The sequence below is a fragment of the Megascapheus bottae genome, chromosome X (assembly GCF_031878675.1).
Source record: "Megascapheus bottae isolate mThoBot1 chromosome X, mThoBot2.hap1, whole genome shotgun sequence".
Classification (NCBI taxonomy): domain Eukaryota; kingdom Metazoa; phylum Chordata; class Mammalia; order Rodentia; family Geomyidae; genus Megascapheus; species Megascapheus bottae.
In genome coordinates this window covers 93,106,309-93,133,646 of record NC_143547.1, presented here as the reverse complement: position 1 = coordinate 93,133,646, position 27,338 = coordinate 93,106,309, and the positions used below count along the sequence as shown (strand labels likewise).

General features: G+C 37.1%; 1 protein-coding gene across 3 annotated transcripts in view; it reads right to left on the bottom strand.

The window, feature by feature from the left end:
• The window catches only part of Fhl1 (four and a half LIM domains 1), a 61,377-nt gene that overhangs the window by 17,585 nt on the left and 16,454 nt on the right, over nucleotides 1-27,338 (bottom strand). For 2 of the 3 annotated variants that reach the window (XM_090326833.1, XM_090326834.1), the window contains exon 2: nucleotides 21,772-21,841. The exons of the other annotated variant lie outside the window; for it this stretch is intronic. The gene's annotated coding sequence lies outside the window, so the exon portion shown is untranslated. The remainder of the gene's footprint in view (nucleotides 1-21,771; nucleotides 21,842-27,338) is intronic. 3 annotated transcript variants of the gene reach the window in all.

Here is a 27,338-nt window from a genome sequence, read left to right as displayed (position 1 = left end):
AAAGTGACTGATTAGCTGGTGAACAGCATAAGATAAAAGCAAGGATATTTCAAGTAAATATATAACCTGCTAGGATTAAAAAAAAAACTAAGCATGGGGAAGGGCAGAGGACTGGGCTCTTCCCACCCAGATCTTTCTTGATTATCTTTGTCCAAGCTGATTAAATTATGGCAGAAGGATTGGCAAGGTGTAAGAATACCACACCCCTAAAATAAATCTACACTTATCACCTAGAGGAAGTACTCTTATTGTATGATTAACCTTCACAAGCCCTAAATTTCAGATCTCAGTGAGGCACATTTTTAAACATACTTTTAAAATGGCTTTCTTGTAGTAGTAAGAACATATTATTTTTTTGCCAGTCCTGGGCTTGAGCTCAGGGCCTGAGCACTGTCCTTGGATTTTTCTCAAGGCTAGAGCTCTACCACTTGAGGCTCAGCACCACTTCTGGCTTTTTCTATGTTTGTGGCACCAAGGAATTGAACCCGGGTCTTGTGCATGCTAGGCAAGCACTCTACCACTAGGCCAAAATCCCGGCTGCCCAGAACATATTCTTGAAGTACCAAATGTTCTTCTCAGTTTTTTTCCTAGTGTCAGTACTGGAGGTAGAACTTGGGACCCCTAGTGCTCACTTGAGCCACACCTATATTCTTAGCTTTATAATGGTTAATTAGAGGTAAGATTCTTAAGATTTGGATGCCTGGATTGACTCTGAATCTGTCTTCTGAGTAGCTAGTGTTATAGGCTTGAGTCCCTGACACCTGACCCAAATGCTTTTCTTTAGGGAATCCATTCTAGTTTCAACCTAGACATCTGGATGTGGAGCTTTATACCAAGCAAAGCCATTCCTTTAGGTGGCAGATCATTTTGAAAATAAATCACATAATACAGACAGATACATAGCCTTAAAAAGTTGACAAATAACTTAAATCGAGTTTTCTTGAGAAAATATATAAAGACAAGAGAATTGTTTTCTGATCACTAATGAATTAGTCAATAGTAACAAACAAGTGTGAGCTGAGAGCTGAGCCCCATGACTACATTTAATCTATCTGTAACTCACACCAACCAGGCAACACTTCCTTCCTGTAAACTTCATAAGGCACAACCACTCCCTGGTCAAACATTTGTCCCCACTGCACAACTCACAAAACTAGATCTTTCACAAAACCAAACTATGAAGGCCCTTAGCCTTATGAAAAATAATTTCTCAATAAGAATAATTTATCCAGTCTTGGGTCAACGCTTCAGATACCTTAATGGTTATTTGGCAGACAAGTAATCAGTCACTGGTTTTGTTGGTACCAGTTGATCTTGTTACACATTTACAGCATGATGTTTAATAATCTTTTCTATAATCGTGGTACTGTTTATACAATACCTTTATGGAGCTAGCTGGTATTTAATCAACAAGTATGCTTAATATCTATACTGTACTAGCAAAATCAAGCTTTTCACTGAGGCTTAGTAGGTGCTAAAAGCCATTGTCTCCATCAAATACATGATCCTCAGGAAACCACTAGTATCACAGTTTATCTATACAACTCCAATGAAAGGGGTTGTATAGATGCTCATTATCATATATAACACTTTTTGAAGAGATGTCCTACAGTGTGGTGCAAGGGGGTTTTCTGAATATGAAAAATAAAATCCCATCTTTATCATCGTATGTACCAAAATAAATTCACCAATAACTGTAATGCAAAGAAGAACGCATGGTGTTACAGGAGAAATAGAAAATGTTCCACGATTTATCATTGTCAGATATAATATCAAGTTTGGAGATCAGAGAAGAGATTTATGGATGCATGACATGAGGATGGGCCCTGAAGAATGGAGTATATAAAGAATGGAGAGGACCCATTCTAAAAAACTTGTCACAGGGCGGGGAGTTTAGCCTAGTGGTAGAGTGCTTGCCTAGCATCTATGAAGACCCGGGTTTGATTCCTTGGTACCACATACATAGAAAAAAATGCCAGAAATGGCGCTGTGGCTCAAGTGGTAGAGCTCTAGACTTGAGAAAGTCCATGGACAGTGCTCAGGCCCTGAGTTCAAAGCCCAGGACTGGCAAAAAACAAATATGGCACATTAACAACAGCATGAGAAGAAAAGAGGGCCATCTGAAGAAGCAGGATGCAGCCTGGGAGTGACAAGACTGACAGAAAGATAGTAACAAGAAAATGGTGAGGCAAAGGTAGAGAGGAAAACAAGAATAGAGGGCCTACTTGCACTCTGTTCAAGAGAAGGGTGGGATCTGAGCAACACAAAGTGATAAGAGAGGTATATCTCAGAAGTATAACCTATGAGGGTGTGGCATTTGTTCAAATGGGTCATAAGAAATGACTGCTGAATGAAAGGCAATGACAATGATCATGGAAATGAAACACGACATTGAAGGGACACTATGGAACAGGACTGAGAAAACTGAGTGAATACAAAGGAAGGAAGGGTAGTCAACAACCCTCAGGTTGAGATTCTGAGAAAACAGAAAAAATCATAGGGAATGTGAAGAATAATAGAAGTTTATTTTTGGATATTACAAATGAGGTTCTTCAGAGATATCACTAGTAAACCTTCTCTAGTGGGACTCAGTTGTCAAGAAGATAGAGAGAATAAGTTTATGATGGAATACCATTTGTGGAGATTCTCACACTGCAACTTAATCCTAGACTCTCTACCTCTGAAACTCCACTGGGAGGATCACACTTCAGGTTCCAAGTGGTGCAACCCAAGGGTCAGACAGCAAATTCGGTGACCCACTTGGCCTATGCACATCTCATGAGTTCTTTACAGCCTGACTTGTGGTTAGGATTCTCCTTCACTATATTTTCATTATACTGAAGAAATTGACAAAGAGTTGAACATTTTTGCAGATAGTTACTAGCCATTCGTTATCAACTAGAAACAAGAGGTTGATAATAACCTGCAATGTAGTTTTTGAGTATTTACTAGTTATTTCATGCTAATTTTTAATATTACTATTTTTCCCTCACCTACTTCTTACAAATTAATACAAGTGTTTTCCTCAATATAATTTTGCCTGGCTACTAGGCCTTCTGTCAACAATTTCTCCTGAGAGAGTCCAGTTGCAAGATTAAGGCATCTAGTCATGCACTATGATATGATGTGATTCAATGTTAAACTCTCCAGAGTATTTCTTGTTCTATGTACTCTTGCCAGATAAAGCCCAGAGCAGCTTTGGCCATCTCATGTTCCTGTCAATCTTTAAGGTGGGAAGAATACTTTTCCCCATTAACAAGTACAAATTTGCAAAGTCACTGGTTAAATGTCACAATTCCCAACATACCCATCAAAGAACAAAATGAAAGAACACCTCAGAACCATATGAAGGATGATTTTAGAATCCCAGGATTCTGCCTCCTCAAAGGATCTCCAAATCTCAGTGCAAAAGCAAAGCTGACTATAAAAAGAGGAAGATCAGTTACAAATGAGATCAGACATATGAAATCAAAGCCCCTTTTAACATCATGACACCTTGAAAATGCTAAGCAACTCCACTGAAGACCTAATCCTTTCACAACCATAGAGGGCGAAGAAGGTTTCCTTACAATATGCACTCAGGGATTAAGAACTAGAGCATGTGCCATGGCCTCTGTCATTTGATTTTTGGAAATGTCATTCCACGATTAGTAACAGCACTAAATGTCTCCTGTCCCCACAGTATGACCCTCACGAAGACACAACTATCCCAAATACATCCTATAGATATTTTTATGGGCCTCTAAATAGAAATCATTACCAGGACAACACTGGACAAATGACTTTCAAATCTGATTGACTTGGATTTAAAAAAATGAAACATGAATAGAAACCAGAATCTTAGAAGGAAATATGTAACACAAATATAGAGTCTCAGATCAAAGGGTATATGAATACTTCATGAAACTGAGAAGCTATTGGTAGGGATAAATCTTTGTCATATTTTAGGTGTTAAAATTCTCTTCCAGTCTATTTCTACCACCCACTTGTGATATAAATGTTTTATTTTCATGTTGCCATGTGCCATGATTCAAAACACCCTTTCAATCATGCTAACTCCTGGCATTCACCAAGGCCACCTGTTATGAACATTTCAAGCCTCTGATAGATGCTTAGAGGCTAAACATTCCATGGTCTCATCCTATAATTTACCAAGCTGATTAATATCCCTAATAGGAAAGAAGAGTTAAGTCAAACAAGCTTCTATCTATACTTTCAATAATACTGATAGCTATGATTAACTTCCTTGATTAGAGACCATATTTCATGAACTCTGCTTCCTTGTGTGAAATACTAAGGTTAGTACCACATGTATTTATTTACAAGAGGACTATAATGAACATACCACCTTATTGTGAATTGATATTTTCAAACCCCACAAAGAGACTAGACCCTAGAATTCAAAGGTAAGTTTGAAAACAATCTCAAGGGGCTGTGGTTATATGGGGTGTGCTCAATAGAATGTGCTCAATAGAAATGACTTGGATGTTACTCAGGAAGCCCACATTTTATCAGACACTACAATTGACTAACTGAAAAAGTATCTAAAGTGAAAGCTTCCTTGACTGCCCTCTTCCAGAACTCTCCTTTGTCTGCTCCTGAAATGTCTCCATCTAAATAAGGAGGGCTTATAGGCAGACTCAGGATGGTAGCATACCGTGACTTGTGATAAAGAATAAAATGGACTTGCTGTCGACAGAGCTAGTTGTTGTGTCAGTACAGGCACTATTTTGTAAAACCTCAAGCAGCAGGACCAGAGTGATCTTGTTGGTTTAGCAATAGATTACTGCCACAAGGAGTAGCTTGTCTTCCCTGTGAGTCACTTGACATATAGTGATAGAAAGAAAGTTAGGAGTGCTGGGAGTACTTGTAGGTTAAGTGGTCTAACTCTGTTGTCTCATTTTATATATGGGAAGGCTATGGCTCGGTGATTGGAAGATAACTTGCTAACCTGAGCTAAAAGTAGCTCCAGGGCAAAGTGCAGTGGCTCACGCCTGTAATCCTAGCTACTGAGGAGGCTGAGATCTGAGGACCACAGTTCAAAGCCAGCCAGTCACTAAAGTCCATGAGACTCATATCCAATTAACCAACAGAAAACTGTAAGTGGTGCTGTGGCTCAAGTGGCAGGGCAGTAGCCTTGAGCTGAAGAGCTCAGGGACAATGCCCAGGCCCAGAGTTCAACCCCCCCCCCCCACACACACACCACACAACTCCAGGTCTAGAATGTGCTGGTCATCACATTATCAAGCTGCTTCAGAAAAGTCTTTACTCGTGAAAATGCAAAACCTTGAAATAAGGTTTTTGGTGGATTAGGGCCATGGTTCGTTGAGCTTCCATAGCCTTTAAAGGCTCATCCAGGTCACAAACCCAGAAACACAGAGACAGTTACATGAGTTGAGATGAAACACTAGATTCTCTCATACTCTTGCAACAATCTATTCAAAGAGAACATAAAATGTTGACAGAGATAAGTTAGGAATAGTAGTTGGCATAGCATTGAAAGAGCTATGGGATATGTTGAATTAGGAACAGAAAGTTTACCCAAAACAGCTGAAGGAACAAGAGTAACAGATATTCAGGTTATGAAGACTCTGTCCCCAGGGATCAACTAATGCCATTAACTGAGGGAACGGGCTCAACATCTCAGGAATGGATTCTCTTCTCTTCTCTTTCTGCCCCTTCATCCCTCCCTCACTCTCTCCCTCCCTTGCTCACTTTTTCCTTGTTTTCCTCCTTTCTCATTTACACCATGTTGTAGCATAGCGAGAAAGCCCTTACAGATGCCTGCACCTTAATGACTGAACTTCCAAGCCTCCAAAATAGTGACCAACAAATATATGTTCATTACAATATGTTTACTATGCCTGGTAGCAAGTATGTCACAAAGTCTAGCAATGGGTCTGGGGGTGGGAGAAAGGTTGGTCTTATGAATATGAGTGTAACTCCATGGCAGAGCAAATGCCTAGTATATGCAATGTTCTCGTTGTACTGCATTTACAAACTTCAGATAAAGTGGCATAAATGACACAATAACTTTTCAAATGCTTCATTTTAAAAAATTCAAGGTGTAATTTCATATGAAACTAGCTGAACAATTAATATTGCTAGTTCCTTGAGTTTAATGTGATTATATAATTTTATAAATTTTCAGAAGAATATAGTGTAGTAGGTAATAGCATGTATTCTACAGCCATGATATCTAGATTGGAATTGTCTTCACTGCTTCCTGCTTGGATGACATAGGCAAAGTTCGGCCTACTTCTCTGCAACTTAACTTGTTCAACTGTAAAATATAAATAATAAATAGCATAGCAATAAAGACCATGGGCCTAAGAAGGACTAGAGTACCAGAGAGAAATTCTCAAATACTTGAGGAATGTCCTCTTGTATAATAGGAAAGCCAAATATGAAAGATGAATATCCAAATATGAGCAAAAAAAGATTTATGAGATTGTAACTCAAACTGAGGCAGGAAAATCATGGACTACATTTACAAAATGAGACCCTGACTGAAAAAAAGAGGAGGGAGGAATGAAGAAAGGATGAAGACAGGGACAACATAGTTCTTTTGATCCCTTAGGGGGAAATTCAATAGGTCTAGGACACCTGCCCAATTCTGGGGTAGGTGTCTTCCATACATCCTCCCTACAGGAATGGTCCAGGAGGTTATGAACCATTTTTTGGCCAGAGTTAATGGACTTGCTAACAAAACAAATAATGTTTGTCCTTATGAGTACTAATGAATGAATAAGCAGTCCACCTTAGCTTTACATCTCATAGATTCAGTTGGTCTCTAACTACGAACAATAAAAAGGGGCTACCTGTATCTATTATGCAGCTCCAGTCAGAATGCAGGTTACATTTATATTATGGCATGTAGTTATAAATGAATGCCAAATCATGGATCTATCTTGTTTGGCCACTTACAGGATAAACTCAACAGTTCATATGAAAATTCAAGGTTGCTTATGTTGAAACATGGCAACAGCAAGGCCAAAGGTCTCAGATGTCAGAAATAAGCCTCATCTGCCCATTATTTTCTTCTTTTTTATGTGTGCCAGTCCTGGGGCCTGAACTCAGGAGGCCTGGGCATTTCCCCAGAGCTTTTCTGTTCAAGGTTAACGCTCTATGGCTTGAGCCATAGCTCTACTTCCAGCATTTTGGCAGTTACTTGGAGATAAGGGTTTCACAGACTTTCCTGGCTAGGCTCTATCCACCCCATTCTCGACCGAAGATACACTGTAGTCAGCACACCATGACCACATCAAGTCGAATCCAGCATAAAGCACTCTGAAGTTAGGAAGACTAGGAGGGATGTTACCTAGCCAATCTTTGCACAGACCAGATTCTGTGATGTCATTTGTCCTGCTGGAGAGTAATCCACACTGATCTAGCACCTATGAAAAATTGGTGCCAATGGGAGGTACAATATTGTCAGGCCCTACATATCACCATAGGTCCCCAAAATTTATACTTTCTTAACAAAGAAGAGCATGCTGAACCATGTGGCTCAACTGTATCCATTACTGGAGAACATAAGGACAGAAACAAAAGCATCAGATCAGCCTCTGGGAAGCAGTACCAGGTAGAACAGGAGGTAGGGACAGGCAATAATTGTGGGATCTGCTGGTAAGAAAGGTAGACTGGTCTATGGGACTTTCCCTGAAAATCTTTGCAAGCTCTTCTTAAGGAAGGGCTAGGATAACACCTGCATCCATCATGCCTCAATGGTTTTCAATGTTCCCTGAATAATCTTAAATTCTTTAGTGACTTTAGCTCAACTTCCATCAATCAGGGAATTGTTGGTGTTAACAGTATTTCTCTATAAAACTTAAGATCTCTTGACCATAACCACTAGTAAAGACAAGCAAAGGGCATGAAAGCTTCTGGCATTACCAGTGACAATATGCAAAATATTTTGGAATGGAAATATTTAAGTGAAAGCAAGAAATCTATTAATTATCCTACATGTTTAGTTAAATGTGAGTTTTGATTCACAAAGAACATAGTGGAAATGAAAAGGATGACAAAAATTAGAAGTGGATCAGGCAGAAACCAACAAAGCTTATTAAAATGGCAGATTGTTTTTCTTCTTCGTTGTCATCTGGAAATTCTGTGCCAACTATGTTTAAAATTCCTTTAGCTATTAACTGTCCAATGACAAAGTGCGTTTTTTTCAAGGTCTACTGCTCTTTGTTCGAAATCATAATGCCTTACCAATGAGCTTACAAACTCAGAAGAAAGTGTATATCTGCAATGTACACAAATGCTCACACCGTGTTACACCATGATAGGTTTAGTGATAAAGGAAAGTATACAGCTCAAAATTTAGGAGCTGTCTTAATGTTGATCAAGTCTTCAGACTGAAGGCTAGTCTTCAGACTAATGTACATATGGTACTTGATTTTCAAATGTACTTGATTTTCAAATGTTCACGTTGTCTTCATCTATTTTAAAAAAGGAAAGGTGGCCACACCACTGGGGATTATAATGGAGCAACCTGAGCTGGGCACAAGCCCTTCTGGATGATTACTCTGGCAGCCTGTCATTGATGCATACCACCAAGGAAGTACATAGCTATGAGTCATAGGTCTGACCTTAAAACTGCATGCTGGGAAAACAATATCCTCGGTCCTTATGTAAGTGTACCAGGGGCTTTTCAAACATATCTGCATCAATTTTCAATTCACTCTGAAATTTCCATCCAAGAGGCAACTTTATAAAGCAGAAGACTAGCCTGGTGTCTACAAGTTCAAAAATCAACCCTTTCTGAAACAGGCACTTGGCTTTGAAAGGTCACATAGCTAACTGAAGCCAGGTGACCCATGGTCTGTGAGTATCTGTCACTGATTTACTTAGTTTGTGCCTCTCTGTTTCTACAAACAAGGAAAGGAAAGGAAATATAACCAGAAGTATCATTCTAATCTCATAGTGGACATTCAAAAAACTAACTTTGAAGGAGGGACACTGATCATAATGTACTATACTCACAAACTGACAAGTTGAATTGAAACCTCACTGTACAGCTACTCTCAATAATTAAAAAATATAAATTAACAGTGAATTTCAGAAAAAATACTAATATTAAACCGTGTTTAGGAGCTGGGACTTTGGCCTAGCAGTAGAGTGCTTGCCTAGCATGCACGGAGACCCAGGTTTGATTTCTCATTACCACATACATAGAAAAAGCTGGAAGTGGAGCTGTGGCTCAAAGTGGTAGAGCTCAAGCTTGAGAAAGCCGAAGGACAGTGCTCAGGCCCTGAGTTCAAGTTCCAAGATGGGCAAAAAAAAAACAAACCCAAAACAAAAAATGTTTAATATACACAAATATTGTTAAAATATATACGATGGCTATTTTTAACAGATGAAAAAACAGAGATCTCTAGTTATAGTGTTGGGGCAATGCAACGTGGCAAGCCAAGTGTATATAGCAAGGTTAAAAACAATTGAAAATTCAATTAAAATGAGATAAATAATATAAACATTATAAAATTTATATTGTATATAAACAGTATAAAATTTAAATTAATTTTATTAACAAATTGTTAATCAGTATTAATTTTGATAAATTATTAAACTTTAAATTAAATTTAATATTTTCACTAACGAAAAGAAGAGTGAATTGATTGTTGACTTTACTGTGTATGACACTACTCAAGCAAAGAGCAACAGACCAGGAATAAAAAGTCTAAATGTAATTCCTATCTACTGAGTTAGTAAGCAAATTCATTTTCTTCATTTATGAAATGGAGATATTGATACCTGTTCTGTTTACCCATTGAATTATTTTAGGAATAAAACTGAATAGTATATATCTAATATATCATATCTAAGAAATATATACATAAAGTATGTTTTATACTTAAATAGGCAGTCCCCTAATTTGGGGATTCGACTTAATTCTCCACATGACAACAAGCACACACACATTTATCATATGGGATAAAATCAAGAGCCAAATCATTGTGAAAAAACTAGCAATCTTTGTGACTGAAATTCTCTTTCACGTTAGCCCAGAGTTTGCAAATGTAAAATTTACAAAATGGTAATATGGCTATTTTCATCTTCTTGGAGTAAAAGTATTTAATCCTCTATTTAGTTTATGCTTAATTCTTTGCAAATGGATAAGTATCTGGGAACAAATGTATAATAAGCAAGCTCACATAATCTTGGTCCTTTGGCTTTGATCTAAAAATCAAAAGCATACCCATGTATATATTTGTATAGGGTATTTGGGGCTGCTTTAAGTAACTGACATGGTTTATCCTTTATTCTTTACAAAGAAATTAACTTGAAAAGCCCTCAACAAAAGAAAAATTAAGCCAAGGTTAGTTGTAAGGCTTTTATTTGGAAAAGAAGTGAAGAATAAAAAGAACACATTTGCCTTCTGTTGTTATAAGCCTGGAGCTTTAGTAACCACTTGAAGAAGTGAGTTAATCCCTTTGTAACACAGCCAGGATGGGATTTATTTTCCTACTGTTATGATGGTAACTTAGAACACAGAAGACAACAATATCAAATATCAATTCCCTCCAGAGCTGTAACTTTCTAAAAGTAGTAATTAGTAATTTGTCAAGATTATCATTCAGCATACAAATACTCTCTACCTAGCAATTTGAACTTCCAGTCTACCTTTTACACTAAGTTCTCAAATGCTGCCAAAAGTAAACCACGTACTGTCTTCATGAAATAACTCTATAGGTGTTATGGGTAGATAAACTGGAACATTAAAAGACTAAGTGCCTTACCTTAAGAAAAGGTGGTGAAGTCAAACTAAGAATAGAAGCTCAAGTATTATCACCTCTCCTAAGCATAAATCGAGAAAATGTTCCCTCTTTCTGCCAGCCATAAGTAAGTACTCGATTTTATATTTTCAACATAGGTTTTAACTGTTGAGAAAACTAATCTTCTCAAGAACTGATTTGTAGAAATACCATTTAATTAATGGTGGTACTATACATATGAATTACAAAATAAAGTATTTATATACCAAAAACTTTATTAATAAAATTAAGTCTAACTTGTAAGTTTAATGTTCATATGCAAATTTTAATTAAATAATTCATAAGCTGGACCTCTAACAAGTTGTTTTAGACTCTACTATATACAGCACTACATACAGTAAATCTGTTTTATAACGGACTATTACGAAACATTCACTGGACAAATAAGTCACATTCTAAGATCAAAGAGTCAGTCAGTAGTAGGGGAATCAAAAACTTTGCAACCTAATAGTCTCTTCCAAGACCAAAGTGCATGTTACTCAACCATGCCAGGGAGTTTTATGGGTTTTAAAGGCTCATGTGTCTAAAGGGTTTGGTAAGGATTTTATAACTCTATATGTACATACATTTTAATTCAAGTTTTCTACCTATGTATCCCAACTAATACTTGTTCCAAAGATCTCTGTCCTTTTTAGCCTTGTACATTTTTTTTGGACAGCAACAGCAGCTGGAACTTAAGGGAAAAGTAGAGGATTAACCCTATAGCAAGTAAGAAAAACCATTTGGAAATGTTTTTAAGGGATCTCTTGCCAGCTAACTAAAGAGTGCTAGTAAATAGTTTCAGAAGGCAATATACCCAGCCAACCCCCTGGACCAAGGGAAAGTGTTTGGACACAATTCTGGTGACATACTAAAGCAAACAACAAAGCTTTGTAAGAACATAGGGGAAACACTTTCCACATAAATAGAGGAAAAGTCACACGCAGAAGGCTTTCATGGCCATCCCCATGTTCTCTACTTGATTTGTAACTGGAGTTGTTTTAGTCATTTGTGCTTAACACCTTGACACCAAGGTTGGGACTAGATCCAGCACACATTAATTTAGTCATTAGTTAACTGCTGTATTCCCCTCCAAAGGCAATAGATTTGGTGTGAAGAACCAACATTTGATGTTCGTAACTCTTAAAGATGATCTTTCCACTCTATAAAAACCAAAATTTATTTGGTTTTTAAAGTATAATGAAAATAAAATGTACAGGTATACCCTGTACATTTCTCTAGTAAGAGAACAATGTTTGAGTCACAGTCACACACACACACACACACACACACACACACACACACACACACACACACGTTTGTCAGTATGTTTTCCAACTCTATATGAAAATTCAAAAAAAAACTTACTAAATATTTCCCAGCAAAACTGAGACACTTACAATCTTTCACAGCATCCTCTGCCAACCAAGGCACATTAGTGTCCTATTCAAAGGATACACATTGAGTACCTAAAATATATGAAGTTAGTTGATAAATAAATGTACTACATTCACTTTGAAATGTATTCCAAAATAAGATGGACTGGTGGATGCACAGAGGGATGGATAGGTCTGTGATTCAAAAAAATAACAGAAAATACTGTTAAATGCAAATGATGGTATACATTCACTGAAAAATCTTTCCAGGCTTAAAAAAATAATAGCTAGAGTGGAAGGAAAATATGAATAAGCAAAAGTCTGAAAAAAAATCAACTGCAACTACATGCAAGCAGGCACTGGGGTCCTGAAAGCATTGAAAATCACAGGCATAGAATCTAGTACATTCTGAAATGAGTGAAGCAAAGCCCCCAAATTGAAATCTGCCATACCTATTTGAAGGTTTTTCAAGCATAATCATAAAATTCTCAAAATGAACAATATTGCATATATGAGTTTGTGGTTTTTTTTACTTGCTTGAACAGTCTGGTTCAATCAAGTTCCCTAATCCATTCGCATAGCTCTATCTGAGGGATGACACCACAGCCAGCCTCCAGCGTCTTAATCATCTCTTTCCTTTTATGGTCGTTTCAAGTTTAAAGCATATACTCATCTGTTTCCAGATTCCTAAAGGTAGTAGAAAAAATCTAAATATAACAGATGGATAAGTGCTCATGGTAACTGGAAACCCAAATGTAACTTCAAACTTTACAGGCCACTGCCTTAACACCCATGGCTTTAGTGTAATGGCCCTGATGTAGACCTTTTGTCTTCAGTCTTCCAACAGAAATATTACCCTGACTTTGATGGATGACTGATAAGTGCTATTCAAACTTTTATTTTAGACTGACATTAATAACCTTTAGTTATTTTAAAGTCAAATGGTAGGTATCCTTTGGGATGCAAACATTTACTATAAAATGTTGAATTGAGTGTGTCATATTTATGAGCTCAACACATTTTCAAAAATTCAATTTGAATATTGGTGAAACCTCTGAAACATTTGTATGAATTCTAAAATTCTATGGAATATAAAGTTGAAAACACTATTCACTTACTTAAATTGTTCTAATAATTAGTGCTGTTTAAGCCAAATTGAAATATCAACACTGAAAGAAAAAATGAAATATATAATTTATACCAGTTGTCAGCACATTTCTCTACACTGGACTTTCAGTGCGTGACACAGGTTGATGTGCAATTATGATGGCAAAAATGCTATCAGCATTATTGATGGCTTCAGATCTTCCTTTTGTGACTCCTGTTAAAGGCTGGAGCTGAGCTACGTTTCTTATACTGACCATAAAAAATATCTAAATGATTCATCTATGCCTTCAATAAATTTTCAAAGTTCATAGTTACATGTGACCTCAAAATTTCAAACCCAGAAATTAAAGATCATCCAACATTCATCTCCAAAGTACAGATCTCTTTCACAAGTGATCAACTTTTGCTGTCTCCTCAAATCTTTGTCATATCAAGAAAGGAGTATATCATGGATATTATCTTTTTTTTCATGGATATTATCTTAAAACAATTTATACATCCATTGAGCTTCCATAGAGTTCAAGCACATTAGTAAGATGGTCAGCTCCACAAGCTCCTACAAAAGCTGAACTGACCTCCATAACAGAGCTAACCTCTTAATACACTGTTTAGAGAATAAGGACTAAAGGAAACAGGGGGCTTCTCTTGCCTTTGTGCAAACATTAACCATAATCTGATTCCTTGTTCTCAGTTAAGAAAAAAATTATATATGTGAGTACTTTCCTACAGATGAAATGACCTGCAGATAAGATGAATTATCTATGAGTAAACTAATATGCTATACACTAAGCTTAATCATGTAAAGCATTCTAACTTTATTTCAGGAAATTATTAAACTTTCTAAAACTAGAATCTTTGTAAGACTCAAAGGACTATATGGGAAAGACTAAACAGTGTTTGTTGTATGTTCATTTAAACCAACTGAAGTCCAAAATAGTTCCACTCTAGCTAACATAGAATCCAGATACCTGTGTCTTTGCTTTATTCAAGTTGAGTATAGATAAAAGACCAGATTTTAATTTCAATGTTCAAATGAGAGTTCCATGAAATCCTGGTCAGATACAACCTCTCCTGTGGGCTTCCATAACACAGTGTAAATGGATTTTTAACTCTGAAATATGCATGCATATTTATAATCCCGTAATAAATAAAAGTTTTTAAAAACTGAAAACTATTCATGTTATAAATATACTTATAAATCCTGTGAGTGATAAAAGGTGGTATTTTAAAATAACAAGTATTATATCCAATGTTCCACTAATTTAATAGCCTTAGCAAAATTTTTCTCTTTTTTTGCCAGTCCTGGGGCTTGTACTCAGGGCTTGAGTACCGTCCTTGGGCGTTCTCAAGGCTAGCACTCTGCCACTTCAGCCACAGCACTACTTCCAGCTACTTCTCTATATATGTGGTACCGAGGAAATGAACCCGGGTCTTCATGCATGCTAGGCATGCACTCTACCACTAGGCCAAACTCCAAGTCCCAGTGAAGTTTCTCTTATAGGAAGTTTTCAAACAGTTCATTCACACTAATTAAACAATCCTTTATTTCACTGAAAAGAATTATTCCCCTTAGGACATCAGAGGTGCTGCACATACGTGAGCTCTTAGCCTTCTTTTCTGTACTCTGATAAAAGACTATGTAAGAATCAAAGACTCGGGGCTGGGAATGCAGCTTAGTGGTAGAGTGCTTGCCTAGCATGCAGAAGTCCTGGGTTCAATTCCTCAGAACCACATAAACAGAAAAAGCCAGAAGTGTCATTCGGGTTCAAGTGGTAGAATGCTAGCCTTGGGCAAAAGAGGCTCAGAGACAGAGTTCAAGCCCCAGGACTGGCAAAAAAAAAAAAAAAACAAAGACTTTTGGTTATCTACTTCTTAAGAAGTCTGGTTAGGAATCCTTTTGTAAGTGAGGCATTTCTCTATTGAAATAAAAATGAATTCCTTCTATATCATAAGCTGGGAAAGGTTAGGAGATGGTATAAGAGGTCAAAATTAAATGAATTAAATCCCAGACCCAGATTTAGTAGCCATAGAAACAAGGGAGATAAACAAACCAGTAACCTTAACAAATGTGTTGCACCTTTGCCAAACGTATCTCTGACTTACCATTATTTTTACTTAAGATTCTTTCAGTCCAAACATAACTTTGACTCTGAAGACTACAAAACCAAACAGAACTAGGCCCAAAAGAAATATGAATTCCCATTCAAGCAAAGGGCAAGGAAAAGATTCAAGAGTTACACTCCCGCCCCTTTAGCAATGTGCTCTCTGTTACCCTTGAAAAATGATTGCAACATGAAGCTCTAGAGGCAATGACATATGGGGAAAATATGTGGTGCCAAAGCCAGAGGAAACTATGTCAAAAAAGAAAAACAGACATGAAGTAACTGACCTAATTAAAGAAAAGTACACTTACAGCAGGGAAACAAGCACATCTGAAAAAAGGATTGAAACTGAAAGGGAGGGGGCTGCTGTGAGAAAGCTCATTGCCTTAAAGTGAATTCTGGGAATTATCAAAAGGAAATGAGAAGATGCCCTTGAATTTAGAGAATCATTAAGTTTCTACTTAATATACACTGACCATCTAGATAAGAAGATTCATCTCTACCTAGCACTACTACACATCAATTAAAAGGTCTGAAACAATTATCCATATTTTGTCTTGTGGGAAACCAAGTTGTCTCACTACCAACCACAAAAGCAGAAGGAACTGTACTATTGGAAATCTATGTTTTGGCCTAGGCAGGAGTCCTCTTTATTTGTCATGGTTATTTACCTACCATGTGGCATCAATAGGAATATCTTACTTGTGATATGAAGTTAATTTAAGTAGGTAAATGCAGAATATTCTCTGTCTTTAAGTGAGCTCACATTTATGGTAAAACATACTTAAATTTTCCCATGTGCCTTCTAGTTCTTGTCCATATATGTACAAATTGCTTTACAAGTTTATAATGATAACACATGTACAAGTTGGTAATTTGTTCTTTATTAAGCATGTGTTACACAAATGCTTTTATATTTCTATATAAGCATCAAAACTATGATTTTTAACACTCATGGAATTCCATTGCAAAGGCTATCACAATTTATTTAACCAAAAATATCTGTTGATTAAACAAACAAATTTTCTAATGTGCATTTAAACTAAATGTGTTCTAATTTTTCCTTACAGATAACATGATGAAATCTGTAATGTGGATCATCTTCAGTAACTTTTCTTGAGACAGTTTCTTTCTTAGAACACTATCTAGGTCTCCTACTTCTCAAAATAGAATTACTGGATGCAAGGGTACGAATCTATGACTTTTGCCATATATTGCCAAGTAATGTTACAAAAGGTTTTGTACCAACTTACACTATGAGCTAGATGAATAAGTATAGATTTGTTTCAAGCCATGTTAACGCACAGTTTTATTTTTACGAAAGTGGTAGTTTAAAAAGGTACTTGCAAGTTGCTTTTCTTTCTGGCTGGTCCTGGGGCTCAAACTCGGCCTGAGCTCTAAAGGCTAGCACTCTACCATTTGAGCCACATCGCCAGTTTTGGCTTTTTCTGTGATTAATTAAAGATCAATTAGATTCTCACAGCTTTTCTTTCCTGGATGCCTCCAAATAGAGATCCTTAGATCTCAGCCTCCTGAGTAACTAGGATTACAAGTGAGTCACCAGCACCCAACGTAATATGCTTAATTATGGCTACTATTATACACCAATAAGATTAAACTTTTTCCGTGGATTTATTTACTTTGTAATATAATGTGGAAGTCTTCTACCTAATTGCCTACTGAAGAATTAATTCAGGCAATAGTTACAGAACATTTACCTTCTGCCAGGCCTATGTAATTCTTTTCTTACAATTTGGATGAGTTCTATACATAATAGAAAAATTAGTTATCTTTTCATTTTTCATTTATTTATTTTTTATTGTCAGGGTAATATATAGAGGGGTTACAGTTACATTTGCCAGGTAGTAGGTGTATTACTTCTATTACTTCTCACACAGATACCCCTTCTCATGTTTTTTTCCACATTTCCCTCCCTCCACCCCCCTCACAATCATCTTGTTTTCCACCTTCCCTTTCCTATTTCAAATAAACAAATAAATGTATATACAATATACCAGGTAACAAAGTCAGATACAGTAACAATATGAGATTAACCAAAGGGCAACAAAAAAGAAATAACAGTACATTAACAACAACAATCACAGAAGATAAAGCTCTTGTTTCTATATCCTAGAGTTCCTTTCATTTAGTCTCATCCTATATTACCTTCTGTACCTAGGTTTTGCTACCATCAGAAAGAATGACATCGTCCCATCTGTAAGGACTTGGAAAAAAATCATATTAAGTGAAGTAAACCAGACCCAAAGGTACATAGGCTCAATGGTTTCCTTCATTTGTAATAATTAGTACACATCCAGCAATATTTTTATATAGGCAGCAAATTTTTCCTGCAAGATTTCATTTTCATGTTAATATGCTTTTTCAAGTAGGGCTGTATATCTGATCTAATGATTTTCATCCTCTTTCATTTTTTCTATTATTTTATAGCTTACACTGAGCATTTTGATTATTTCTTTCGGTGGTTTTATGTCAGCCTAAGAGCCCTATAAATATACTATTCTATAATAAACTCCAATCTGTACTTGATGATTATTGAGATTTAATGTATCCAGCTTTTCTTTATATTTTTCAGGCCGAATTAAAAATGATGGGTTTTTTTTTTCTTGACAGTCCTGGGACTTGAACTCGGGGCCTGAGCTCTGTCCTTTCGCTTTCTCAAGGCTAGAGCTCTACCACTTGAGCCACAGCACTACTTCCGGCTTTTTTCTATGTATGTGGTAAAAAGGAATCGAACCCAGGTCTCCGTACATGCTAGGCAAGCACTGTACTACTAGGCCAAACTCCCATCCGCCTCACCCTCAAAAATGTTCTTTTCAAATGACTCTTTTTTACTTTGGGAAGCTTTAGGGTACAAGCTTCTTATTACTAGAGATGAAGGGCTTCAGACTAGCAGCAATACAACCTGGTGCTAGTTGTATCTTCTGAATCTCAGGCCTTCCTCTAGACTTTTACAGCAAAATCTGTACATCACAGTTTGGGACATGCTGCAGAAAACCACAGAAATCTTCTAGAATAAGGTAAAATACCTATACCCGTGTAGTAGCCTCTCTTAATCAAGTACCAGCAGTAAGCATTGCTCCCTAAAGTGATTGCCTTCACAGCTCCCTGTACTGAGGCTTGAACTCGAGACCACCATTTGAGCACATCACCAGCGCTAGCAAGCCCATCTTCTCTGATAAAAATAAATTTGTAACTTAAATTTAATCTAGATCCAGATTTGAAAAATTACATGCTTGGGTAAATATTACGTTCCAATAATAGCAAGAGACCCTTAATCCTAGTGTCAAGTGGACTGCAGACAGTACTGGAGACTAAGGCACACCTCAGTTTGTTCCCCATCTAAAGGAACGGCAGAAATTTGGCTCTAGATTAGGCTAGCCAAACAGGAATGCAGGCTCAATGTTGCCCAAATGTTTGATGTTTCAAAAGAAGCTGCATTTTCAAAAATATGAAATCTCTCCATTGTTAAATGCTGGCAACTGATTTTTAATTTAAAAAAAACTACATCTGTGTGCCAGATTCAGCCTACCAGTTTGAGACTTGGGCTCTAGACTGCTGCTGATTTCCAAAGTATTTGAGCCTAATTCATCTGAGTGTGTGTGTGTGTGTGTGTGTGTGTGTGTGTGTGTGTGTGCCCACACACGGGCATGTGTGCACTACTAGTGCTCCAAGAAGAGAAGTCACATCAATATAAAAGACACTCATCAAATCACTATTACTACTGTCTTGTAAAATATTTTGGTTTCTGAATACTAAAAATCCATCAAATCAATAAGGAAAATGTGTCTAATTAATTAACAATTACTACTATTACTACAGTACAAATACGACAGTATAAATATGCTGTGTTCAAGTTTGTATTCCAAATAATTCCACAACTAAAAGGCAGCAAAATGGAGTAACATCAAGTTTGTATTATAAAGTTTAGCTAGGATAAATGCTATATTAAATGTTTGTTATGACTTTTATAATGATAAAGCACATCACTAGGCCAGGAGCATGGCTGAGTGGTAGTGTGCTCGCCTAGCATGCACAAAGCCCTGGGTTCGATTCCCAGGAACCACATACACAGAAAAGCAGGAAGTGGCACTGTGGCTCAAGTGGTAGAGCACTATCCTCGAGCAAAAAATGTCCAAGGACAGTGCCCAGCTCTGAGTTCAAGCCCCAGTACTGGCAAAAAAAAAGAAAAAAGGAGGAAAAAAAATTCTACTGGCAAATAGTGCAGATGAATTTCTAGGTTCAATCTAGCTACCTTTTTCCAGCTAAGTGCACTGGACTTTATAACATCTTTTAAATATAATTTAAAGTATGAGATACTTTAAAACATCTTTAAAGTTTCTCATCTGCTTCTATGAAAAAAATTAAAAGATATCGAAAGGGCACAGAGCAAAAATCCTCAATCCTTAGGTGAGAACCACAGGATTCCTCAGAGAAGGGTGTCAGAATCACATACTTGAGGAAAAGATATTACTCTTTTCTTTATTTTGGGGGAGTGGCATCTAAGAATTATTCTGTCTAGCATTTTGATAGTTAATTGGAGATAAGAATCTTACTGCCTTTCCTGCCCGGGCTGGGTTTGAACTATATCCTCAGATCTCAGTCTCTTAATTAGCTAGGATTGTAGATGTGAGCCACTAGCATCAAGCTTCTATCATATTTTTATTGTCAAGGTGATATACAGAGTGATTTATTTTTTGGTGTGTAAGTTTGAAGACAAATGAGCTAGGTAGTGCTTATCTATGAATGAGAGCTGCATCAGAGATCAGACTGAAAATATGTCTACCTCATCAGGTGAAGCTTTTATCATCAAATGGTTTAAAGCCCCTTTCTCTGAGTAGCACTTCTAATGACCACTAAAATTAATAAAATTGAGAAAATTCAGATTAAGCCTTCTAAACATTTCCCCTGGTTTTATTCTGAAGTTTTAATATATTCAGGTATTTGAGTAGATATATAAGTTGACCATCACTAATCCAAAAATCTAAAAACCTCAAAGAATCCAAATTATGAAAATGGGTGCTGACATGTCTACCAAAAATGAGAAATTAAACACCAAATCCAATGGGACACGTCAAAATCAAAACAAAGGCACACTGAAATACTGTGAACACGATCTGTGTAAAGTGTATATGAAAGCATAAATGAATTTCCTATTTAGAAAGGCTTGTGTCATATTATATATATGCATATATAAGTATTTCACTCAAAAATATGACCAGTGCCATGGTTCCAAATAAAGGATATTCCACCTGCATTGTAAAATCTGTGATGAATTCAGCAGCTGTAGACCTAGTATATGCACCTAGTGAAACATCTGTGTAGGATGGGTTCGGATAGAAAAAGTACCAACAACACAAACACAGCAACCTTCTCAGGGATGAAAGTAGACATCCTGATGGGCACTGGGTTGTCCAAAGTCACACCCCTTTTGCAGATACATGGAGACTAAGGAACAATTTGTTCTCTCAATGTGACAGAATGAACCATTTTTTTAATTTTCAAAAATGAAAATAATACTCAGGAGGCTGAAATCTGAGCATTGAGGGTCTGATGCCAGCTTGGGCAAGAAAGTCTGTGTGAAACTCAAGTCAGACTAACCAACAAAAAGCCAGAAGTGGAGCTGTGGGTAAATTGGTAGAGTGCTAGTCTTGAGTCTTGCCCCCGGGACTGGCATAACACAAAAGAAAAAGTGAATGCCCCTTCTCTCAAGGATAGAAATGAGGAAGCTTTGATCATTTATGGTACAAATTATCCACTTCAGCTAATGGAAGAGGACAACAGAGGAGAGCTAACCACTGTAAGAGAGTCTGAGCTGAGCAATCTGGATTAACACACCAATGCAGCAGTGCTACCTCTGAACTTGAGGGAAAATTAGGAAACCAATTTCTGGCTGGCAAATGTTCAATTTTGCCAGACAGCACTCTTGTGCTTTGCTATCACAAGAATTTGCATTGGCAGTCCTGCCCCTTGACTTCTTCTATCAGGGAGAGGGGAAGGAATTTCCTGATGCTTCATCAGGTCAACATAACCTTTTCTAGTCACCAGCAGAAGTCTCTTCCCTCTTATCCTTCTAACTGTTCCATGTAGCTTTCCTGCTCTCTACTGTTCATACTGCCACATGAGCAAGTCTCTATTTTCAAGAAAACCTTCCAGCAGTTCTGTTGTGTCTGGCACATTCACTTTTTATGTTCCTGAATTCAAAGCAAATGAGGTTTCCCCTTGAAAAGGCACTCCCCAGAGAGCTAATATTTAGGGTAAGCAATAACATTGGTCAGGCCAATTAAAATAAACCCTGTTAAACCTCCTGTACAAATAAAGTCCTTTATACAATGCCACCCCTAACACCACAAATTGGAACATTGGAGATCTGCTTAAGAACTTATAGCAATTAATGAAACGTACCTCACACTGGATGTGTGAACACAGTGTATTCAGCAAAGGCTGGGCACAGTTGAGAACAGCTTCCCTTTGCCTAAGTTAGGGAAAAATGAGCAATGTTACCTTTTTAGAAGAAAAGTCAGAAATTCGTTGAAAAAAAAAACAACTTCCTTGGAAATGGCTCATGATAACACATTCTACTTTGTATTTACAACCCTTAGAGTTAAGGAGAACTGCCAAGATGTTTTGCATATTTCTCCAAATGTCTGTTTATCATATAACATTAGTACTGGCAGTGGATCTGGCTCCCTCATTATCAAGCTGTATTAGCTCAAACACTCAGCATTGTTAGGGGAATGAGCTCATGGCCTATTTCAGTTTTAAATTAACATTTGGCAATCACCCGAGTAATCAAAACAAATGACTCAGTCATTTAGAATAGATTTATTAGTTGAGTTCCCCCTTTTTCCCCTCTTTTAACATCTTCAGAATATTTTGCCACCGGACGGCTTGGTTCCAGCAAGAATGTAAAATACAAGTCACTGGAGGAATATTTAGAGGTGCTGCCATGGAGACGAGGTGCGCCGTGACCACTGAAGTTATCTCCAATCAACAACAATGCAGGCTAGCAGGCAGACTCATCCCACTGTTGATTCCACAGCACTGGGAAACAAGTGTGTATTGTGCTGTTGCCATCTCTGACAAGAATACAGCCCAGCAATGTGCTGCCCTCCCTACAAACCCATTTGCATGATCACCTTCTCCCTTACACTACCCTGCAAACAAAAACTGAGAAAGAGATAGCTTTCTGAGAACTGTCTGAGCTGCTTTACTTGTTTTTTAATTTGGGGAGCTTAGGGGCTTAGTGTTTTTTTCAAATAGGGGTCTCACTATAATACTATAGCCCAAGTAGCATGAAATTTCAACCCACCTGCCTCAGCCTGAGTGGTGGGATAACAGATACTCTGCAATACACCCACGGTGCCTAGCTCCTGTTTTTACACTACTCTCAGCCTTCATGAAAGTGTTAAGAAGCCAGGGTACCAGTGGCTCCCATCTGTAATCCTTTCTATGTAGAATGCTGAGAACTGAGGATCAAGGTTCAAAGCCAGCCTGGGGAATAAAGTATGTGACTCTATTTTCCAATTAACCACCAGAAAACCTTAAGTGGCTCTGTGGCTCAAGGGGTAGGGCAGTAGCCTTGAGCTGAAAAGTGCAGGGACAGCACTCAAGCCCAGACTTCAAGCACCATGACCCAGCAAAAATATAATAATAATAAAAAGAAGAGCTAAGAGAAATAGGGAAAACATAAACCAAGGATTCCAAGCTTAAACCCCCATCTCTCTATTTCCAGACTGATTATCAAACTGGCAGTGGCTATAGATTTTTAAATTTTTGATGTGCTAGACAAGAAAGAGATAGCCCAGTTAATTTAGAAGGCTAATACTGGGTTTTTCCTTTTAAGGAATCTTAATGACAACTGTCACCAGCAAGAATAGCCATTGTGAAGACCAGGGGAATAAATCTGTTGTTCTTCTTGGCTAGGTCAAAAGCCAGGAGGATGGCAACTTTGTGCTATCAATAGTGAAGAGCTACCATTCAAACAAGAATTCTTTCTGTCAGTTGTGTGGCTTGAACTCAGGGCCCAGGCACAGTCTCTAAGCTTTTTTATCTCTCTCAAGATTAGCACTTTACCACTCTGAGCCAAAATTCTACTTAGGGTTTTCTGGTGGTTAACTGAACTTCCCTGCCTGAGATTGGTTTCAAATCAAAATCCTCAGATCTCAGCCTTCTGAGTAGCTAAAGATTATAGGTATGAGACACCAGCACCCAGCTCAAATAAGAATTTAAAGCAAATTAATTCAAAGGAATACCTTCTAGCCCTCCCACCAATCCTTGAGATAAGATTTTCCTATTTTATCATATAAATGCTATCTGTCATGTTGTATCTTGTTTGTAGTTCAGGGATGTAAGTTTCTTAGTGGCAAAGTCTATCCCTCATTTCTACTTTCTAGCATGTGGTATGGCTTAAAAAGATACTTTGCTTAGTTTCACCTTTCACCACCATCACGCATTCACACAGAACTTGCTGTTTGTAGAAGATGGCATACCCTTTCTCACAGCTACAGAGGGAATGCACCATGGCACATGTGTTCACAGCTAGCGTGACAGAGAGAGCTTTCAGGTCAAACATTGGCTTCACATTATATGTAGTTGCCCAATCTCCTTGGGTCTCATAATGGTAACCTACCTCTCAAAAGCAAAAGGTATATAGTATAAGACAGGACGCAGTACCTTACATAGACAAGTACTTGCTAAATATTAGATATGAAACTATTACTTATAGCAGGGTATCATAGTATCAAGATGCTATCAATCTTGGCACTTCAATATGCTCCCCTTTACATTTTATTCCAATTTGAACTTCAAAGCTGAAACCCTTATACCCTAGACTTAATATCATATTTCATCTTACTCTCGGGAACTGATTTTTCCGTAGAAATATGCACCCTTCATACTGGGTTCTACTGAAAGAAACTTATTCTTTAATTGAAGAGACAAACTGCCTTTCTTCCTAGAATAATAATTCAGTCCTGCCAAACCTTCTACCTGTACCCCACTACTACAAGTTCAGAACAAGTAAAGGGTTTAGAGAATATAGGCGGAGAAAAGCCAGGAAAATTGCTTTTTATGTAACTTGTTCAGTTTTGTGTTTGTTTGTTTTTGTTACTATCTAGTAACCTGGCTATCTCTTTCAGAGGAAGTACTTGCATCTCACATTCCCTGATAACCTCCAGAGGGCAGAAGAGGGCAAGAACCAAAGACTGAGGAGGCAAAGCTCTTACATGGAGTCCAAATCAGGCCTTTGTCAGAGCGGTTTTTTGTTCATGGCTTCTCCATCAAGAACAAATGCACAAAAGATAAAAGCGTACAGTGTGATTTGTATTGCAATTATGTTTCCATTTTACTCTATTCAGTAGTAGTATGTTGACATGAATATTTGTTGGGATTTTGAAGACAGACACTCAGGAGATAATTTGTATACATTCAAATCTATAGTATATAACTGTGACTCTAACTAAACATTATACAAACTGAGTTAACAAAATTACACAACAAAGAACAACAGTCAAACACACTGGGTAAAAATAAGTAATCCAAAATTAAGACTCAAATGCTTTAGAATAAAGCATACTTCAAAATAAACCATGTTAATCTTATCCTACCCTGAACAAATTAATAAGTCAAATGAAGAAAGATCACTTATGTTGCTGCAGACTAAGTGAAACCTTTTGTTTTTACTAATATTCAATACAATCACTTTGCTTAAGGTTTAACAAAAGCATTCTGGTCCTATACACTGATGAGTCTTTAACTACTTAAGCCAACCTTAAATGATCCCCAAACCACCAACTGATATGGTGGCACATAAAATCCAGAGATAACACTGTTTGAAAGAACTTAAGAATAGCTAAATCAATCAAAATGGAAGCTCTCCACAGATGCACAATGTCGTTTGGATGCTTTGAATGTGGTTGTCATGACAACGATTCCTTAATCATGTCCTTTGGAATATTCTCTTCCACCTAAGAAATCAAAGAAGTAAACCCTGAACATCTTAATTAGGTAAATTGTGATGGTAACAGGTAGCTCCGTCTTCTCATTTACTGTACTGACATTCATTTATCCTACTGTGTTACTATGAGTCAAAAATAATGGCAGATGTGTCATCAAAAACACATTTTCAATGACATCATAAAAATCATTCTGAAATACACCAGCAAAAATCATGGGTTTTGGGTGGGGGGAAGGGTAATGGGTACCAAGACATGTGAAAGGGTATCAATGTATGTGAATTAATGCACCTTTTATCTGGCAAATATCATGAAACCTTTTTATTAATTACAATAAAAAAATCATGGGTTTCTTCTCTTTAGCAGAACTGATAGACTGACATTCATTTGGACAAAGAATGTATTCAAAATATGTGGCTCAGAAGTATATCTTATTTTTAATAATTGCAATATATTAAAGGCCTGAAACACAATCAAATATTCCATAAAGGAAGGAAAACAAGAAAGATATTAATGATCATACAAACCTACAAACGTCCACTTTTGCATTCTTTTAATAAGCTTGATCACACGTAACTACTGATGTACTTCCTACTCTGGAAGATGATTTATTCCAAACGTTTCTACATTTGTTTTATAGACTTGCAATATTATTCACAATTTAGAATGAGAGGTTTTCATTGTTTTTCAGTTTTGAAAAGGCTATATTTTTAAAAAGGTGACTACTACATGTACTGCACATTTAAAACATGATCAGTCCAGATTTTTCTGCAGATTTTTGCAGTTCCTTTGGAAAAGTAAAAAGCACAGATTACCAAGTTAGTATAATGAGCTAGTTTTCACTTTGCACAGGAATATATGTATGCTTTTAAAGCACCAAATCTGCTAATATAGGTTTCCAAACTGGTAAATAATGGCCTTTTCTTCTAAATGTAGCATGATCTGCAAAGTAATAAAAAGTAGAGAGGTGAGCGGTGACTCCCTATTGCTCCCTCAATAAATACCAAAAAGATATTTTCATTGGCCATTTCTTGATGTAAATTTAAAGAACTTTTTGGTCATAAAGAAACAAAAATATATATGCTTATTTTAGACATACAAATGTTAAAAGCCATGAAAAATATAGTATAGGAAACTAAACTTATCAGGCACTGGGGTAACACAATCACAACAAGAAATCCAACAAGAAAAATAGAGTGACAAATATTTGCAAATGTCAAAAGGCAAAACTTTGAAATTCTTGTCCTTTGCCCTAATGTTCAATGATATTTTTGTTTTAAAAATAAGAGAGATTGATGCCCTTTAGATGAGCATTACAACAGCTCCCAAACAAAACAAATGATAAAATAAAAATCCACTTAATTTTCTAAGAGGCTTGAATTAGTCATTGCCAAGTTTACAACTTTCCCACCACTGGAAGCATTCTTTGGTTGAGAAAAACAGCATTTTTTTCCTCTGACTTAATGATAATGGATAGCTTTTTAGGTGAGTATAATTCTCTATTTTTATATAACTCCCTATAGGCCCCCAAATTAAATCCAAATCAAAGGAATGAGAGACAAGCAACTGAACAGACCCCAATGTAATAATTAATATATACATCTAAAGAACCCTTCCTTCCCAGAAGCCTCAGAGAAACTCATGTACCAAAGTCATTGTAAGACTCATGGCCCCATGATCTTAACCAAATGTTGTCCCCCATTTCTTCCTTTATACATTTTACCCTATAATTTCACTACTACAGTCCTACTTTGGTCAATTATCACTTCACACAAAGATTACTTCATCTAACTATGGACATGGTTCCTTCATATAGCTGCCAGCTCAGTTCTGGGTTTAGCTGTCTCCCTGCGTCTGAGGCTCACTGTTGCTATACAATGATGGATGTTTCAAGTCATAGCATGCACACTAAACCGAAACTGGCTACACCTGGAGGACTAAAGTGGTCAGTGGCAACTCTGCACTCGATAAGCTTTTAAAAGTGTCACCAAGGGGCCAGGAGCATTGCCTCATGGT